We start from the raw sequence: 6,000 nt of genomic DNA on the forward strand, positions 1-6,000 counted from the left end.
CAGCATATTTGGAGGTGAAAAGGACAGCTCATCAACTGATGAATAAATGGAATGAGAAGAATTACCACAGCCATAATGAAAGAGAAAGTAGCTGCTTCCAATATAGTATTTGGTTTAACTTCTCACACTTCCGTTGCAAATATTTTTGTTATTACTTCTGTGCCATCTGGATTGCAACATTTTTTTATCCATCTATCAACAACACTATTAGTAAAAGACATTGCTTTTCTCTTTTTTTTTTTTTTTTTTTTTCCCCGAGGGGGGCTCTGCAAACCACAGAAGTGACATGATGCCTCTTGTAATAGCATCTTTCCCCTTTGCAGGGTTGTGCTGGGTTCAGTTAAAAGTGTAAGGAATTATGTTTCTTGCTGTATGCTTGTGTTGCAGAATGATAAATTTATCTTTTTTCTTCCAAGTTGCATAGCAGAGTATGATACAATACGTCTACCTCTGTCTACCTATATGTGGGTAAGTACATGTACGTACCTACGTACCTGAGTGCCCCCATAGCAAGATCTGCAAAAGAATGTACCAGTACAGGTGTCTTCTCTGTGCCCGCAGTCTGCATTGTGAAGAATGGCCCTGTCAAGAGTACTGAAAACATCCTCACTGTCTAGATTCTTGTCGAAGATGTTTCGCTGACCTCTCATCAACACCTCACCGCTGAGAGTTGGAAGCTCCAGGACTCTCTTCTGAAGCCCAGTACTGCAAAGCACACTCATAGTTACCTTTTGTGGCATTGTTTTAAGATCCATTTCAGGAGAATGGCATGTTTTAACAAGGTTTCTTTGGTGGAGCTGTGCATAGTTTGATTCAGTGTGCACTTTCACTAGGCACTGCTGGTTAGATTTTACTTCTTAAGCAACATTCCAGATGGATAGAGGTGTATAGTCTGTACTCAAGTAAATACAGTGGAGGTGCACTGTTTTGCCTTCTATCCATCTGCTAAGAAAGTTCTAACTGTATGATGTAAATATGCAGAAAACACTCAAGAAGAATTATTTTATTTATTAATAATTTTCCTCCTTCCCTGAGGAAGAATAAGAGCTAAATCTACCCCCATTCCTGAAATTTGCTCTCCTATACCACCCTCTTTTTTTCATTATTAGTTTTGCATTACTGCTTAAATTCCTTATCATTTTTGTTTTCTGATTTTCTGGATGTTGTACAGGCTTCATTTACTTTCAAATTACGAAAAGTAGCTTCTGTAATGATTTTCCTCATCTATTCCCTTTTTAAAGTGGCTTTGCTGAAGCAGGTCTAGTTGTAGGCAACACTTACTTACTTTTTTTAAATTTGTATTACAATGCTTGCACTTCTTTGCTTGTGAATATATACAAGTTTATAGGTCAACAAAGTAAGCTTTAGAAAGAAGGGGAAAAATACAGGGAAACATTAGGAAAATTGACAGGAGAAGGACAAAATTTGTCAGGTAGACAAATTATAGCCAAATTTAAGAGCATGAGAGAGAAACCAATATCCCAGTATCATGGAGAAATAATTTTATGAAGATTAAAAAGACATAAAATAAAATTTTAAAAGTGGAAGAAATATACGCCAAAAAGAAAAATGTTTATTTTTAGGTATGTACAACATGCTTGTGATACTTCATTCTTTTTCCAGTGTATTATACTTCTTTAAGTAGCCATTATGTTTCTAGTCAATTAAAATGGAAAGACTAATTGAAAGAGGATGTTCAACAGGTGATTCCTTCAGCCCCTCCAATACAGTAAATTAATTTCAGGCTTAGTCCTCTGAGAGATTGAGCCCTTTCTCAGCTATGGAGAGATGAAGGCACCTTTGGAAAATGGTCTGTAGAGGGTGTTTACAGAGCACTTTGTGTTTTCTTATGTTTGTTTGGTTCTTTTCTCTAAAAAGTAGTAACTGTTTTGTTAAAGTTTGATTTTCCTTATAATACCAAGATAAAAAGAAAGCACTGAGGGCTGTGACAATTTTTTTGGCTACAGTAAGATGTTTATTTCCTCCACTCACCTATTTACAGAAAAGGCAAGCTCTATCATTTACATAGCCTCTAGTCATTATTGATCTCAGTTAGAATATGAAAAAAGGCAAACAAAGAAGCTCACAATTTTAAATCTTTCTCAGAAGCTGGAAGGCTTACTGATTTTCCTGACACTTCTTTTATTCTCAGGGATAGCTTCCTAGACAAAATATTCTGTCATTCATTTTTTATATTAATTATTGAAGAATCACAGAATCTAGATAGAGCACATAAAAATGGATTTTAACTTCCCAAGTAGTCTTTAAGACACCTAAAATATGTGCTTTGAGTCTGTTATGCATCTTTATGTTTAATCCTTACAGCATGTCTTTTGTGATGACTTCTAACTATTACAGTGCTTCTTATTTTACAAGTTTTGATCTGGCCTAGCCTGCACATTAAAAAAAAAAAAAAGTCCTTTCAGTAACCTGTTGAAATTGTTCTAACCATCTCAGTCCATAAGAGGTTTTCAAAATAAATTGTTCAGTGACTTGCCAGCCCTAATTGTATTTTCTCTTTCTCTTCTTAGAGAAAAGGAAGCAAGCAAAAATGCTAATATAACAGTCAATATATCTGAGCTCCTTCTTCCTGTATATTTTTTATGCAAATTGGTTGCTGCGATCTGTAAATGCCTGATTGTTTTTATTCTGGTTTTGTCATAGAAGGAAAATTGGAGAAGCTTTTTTTTAGTGCTAAGTAGTGTATATTATCCAAACCTGCTTTCCAGGAGGCATTAGTATGCCTGTCAAATGCATATTTTTCTAAAACTATTGAGAATAATGAGGTAGGATTATTACTCATACTGTGTATACCTGCACTGAAGGCACTTTATTAACTACAAACATGGATAACATTATGAGTTAGTCAGTTTTCAGGCAAGGGTTTGCAAACATTATTCTCTAAATTTCAGTTGAAAAGACATAATTTTGTATTTAGCTAGTCAGGGTCAATACAACGTGGGTTTAGCTGCCAGGACAAAAGTATGTTTTAACATTATTTGAATAAAACCTTTCTGCAGTATAAAAACAAAAGTGCTGTCTCAAATTGCTGTTAAGACAACACTCCCTGAACAGTTGTTTTTCTTGATAATATCATAACACCAGCTTTTCCTGCAGAGCAGCTGTGAAAGAAGTCAACTTTCATATCAGTTACAATGCATTAAAGTACTCTGGTGAGCCACTTCCAAGCTCAACCACACATTAGTATGATTCAGTAACATTGTCAATTTCATTTCACAAAAAAAAAAGCTGAAAACCAGACAGATGTCAAAAAGAAAGAGGCAAGTTGAAGTTACAAGTGGAAGTAACTTGGTCTGTCACTTGGTGAGGTCGGTCACTTCATAAACAGGAACATAGACAAAGCAGAAACATATAATGCCTCCTTCGCCCCTGTCTTTAACACCGATGATGGGCCCTGGGACTCCTGGAACCCTGCATTGGAAGACCGTGACCGGGGGGGGTTGATAAACTCCCAGCCAACTCTGAACTTGTTTGAGACTTGCTGCTCCATCCAGATGCACGTAAGTCTATGGGGCCCAAAGGGATTCATCCCAGGGTACTGAAAGAGCTGGCCAATGTCGTTGCAGGACCTCTGCCTATTATTTTTCAACAGTCTTGGGAATCTGGAGAGGTCCCAGTTGACTGGAGGCTGGCAAATGTCCCAATTTCCAAAAGGGGAAAGAACAAGACCCTAGTATTTACAGGCCTGTCAGTCTCACTTCAGTGTCTGGTAAAATTATGGAGAAGGTTGTTCTGGGAGCTATTGAAAAACACTTGTGAGACATTGCAGTCATTGGTCATAGCCAGCATGGGCTTATGAGGTGAAAATCCTGCTTGACCTACTTAATTTACTTTTAGGACAAGGTCACCCATCTAGTTGACCAAGGGAAGCCAGTAAATGTGGTGGGTTTGGGTTTTATCAAAGCTTTTGATACTGTCTCTCACAGTATGCTTCTGGACAAAACATCCAGCATGCAGCCAGACAAGTCCATAATATGCTGGGGGAACAATTGGCTGATGGGTCAGGCTCAAAGAGTTTTAGTAAATGGGGTTACATCAGGCTGGTGGCTAGTCACTGGTGGGATTCCCCAGGGCTCAGTTTTAGGGCCACTGCTCTTTATAAATGGTCTGGATGCAGGAACTAAATATACATTAAATAAGTTTGCCAATGATAGTAAATGAGGAGGAGCTGTGGAATCCCTTGAGGGTAGATAGGTCTTACAGAGAGATCTGGATAGACTGGAGAACTGGGCAATCACCAGTTGTATGCAATTTAACAAAAGCAAGTGCAGGATTCTCCACTTGGGATGAGGTAATCTTACTTATACATAAAAACTGGAGAATGGAGAGCAGCGCAATGGAAAGAAATCTGGGGGGTTGGGTTGACGGCAAATTGAATATAAGTCAACAGTATGTCGTGGCAGCCAAAAGAGACAGCCATGTCCTGGGATGCATCAAGTACAGCCCAGCTAGCTGGTTGAGGGAGGGGTTTGTCCCACTATACACTGCGGTGGTGTGGACCCACTCCGAGTCCTGTGTGCAGTTTTGGGCACCTTAATATAAGAATGACATCAAACTATTAGAGTGTGTCCAGAGGAGGACAACCAAGATGGTGAAAGGCCTCAAGGGGAAGACTTAAAAGGAGTGGCTGAAGTCACTTGGTTCCTTCAGCTTGTAGAAGAGAAGGCTGAGGGGTGACCTCATGCCAGTCTGCAATTTCCTCAAGGGGGGCAGTGGAGAGGGAGGTGCTGAACTACTTTCTCTCATGACCAGGGATAGAACACGGGGAAATGGAAAGAAGCTGCATCAGGGAAAGTTTAGATTGGACATTAGGAGAAGCTTCTTCACTGAGAGGGTGGTCAGTCACTGAACAGGCTCCCCAGGGATGTAGTCATGACATCAAGCCTGTCAGAGCATCTGGATGATGCTTTTAGTCATATAGTTTAATGTTAGGTAGTCCTGCGAAAAGCAGGGATTTGGGCTCAATGATCCTTATGGGTCCCTTCCAATTTGAGATACTATATGATTCTATGATTCTATGACTTTTTACAATCTGATCAAAAAACTTTATTTTCCTAAGACTTTTCTTCTGTGAAGAAACTACAGAAGCTATTGAGGTAAATTCCATGAGAACAGTATCTAATTATATTGTATAACATAATTCAAAGTAATATAATTATAAATAATGCCGTATAATATAATATTGCTCTATTTATAGGTCTATTTTCATATCTGCACATATACTGTAGGAGTCATGCTCCTTTCACAGACCAAATGACTTAACTGGCAGTAGTTATAAATTATTAATCAATGGCCTTCTGTGTTTGCCTTTTTATTATGCACTATCGGCCTTAAAAGAAATAAGATCAGGCTGTTTGGAAGAATATTCCTGTACGAGTTATTTTCTATTAATTTTTCTTTCATTTTTATATATTTCAATTTACTCAGCTGTTTATAGTGTAGATACTGTACAGAAAAGGTACAGCCTCTTTCTTCAGTAAGCAGGGCATTTTTCTAGACTGGAAAGTAAAGAACAAGCTCTCTCTTCCTTCTTCTGCCTGCAAAATTATGACTATTATTTATAGATAGGGATCTGACATAAGAAGTGAATGTGGATTTGGCAACAGATCTGTTGTGTGGGACAGAACATTTTAATTTCTGACTTGCCCTTATCATGTATATGAGCAAAAAACTTGAAATCTTACTGTTGATTCCTCCACAGAGGTCTCAAGAAATACACTTCTATTTGTTATTCCAAAATGTCTTCTACATCTTTTTTTTCTTATTATGTTTATTTAGGAGGATACAAATAGTATGCAAGATCAGAGGGAAGACTTCATTTAGGTCGCAGATAATATATCTACTCTAATTTGTGCTTTGTTAGTGGGTTAAAGTGTTGAGAATAGGAATACTGAATGGATGTGATCAGTGTTCACTGAAAGAAAAAATACCCATTCCTGCTGGTTGTAGAAATTAAACATCCGTTATACTTTTAAAAAC

This window comes from Haliaeetus leucocephalus, unplaced genomic scaffold, assembly GCF_000737465.1.
Source record: "Haliaeetus leucocephalus isolate CR32 unplaced genomic scaffold, Haliaeetus_leucocephalus-4.0 Scaffold251, whole genome shotgun sequence".
NCBI classification, from domain to species: domain Eukaryota; kingdom Metazoa; phylum Chordata; class Aves; order Accipitriformes; family Accipitridae; genus Haliaeetus; species Haliaeetus leucocephalus.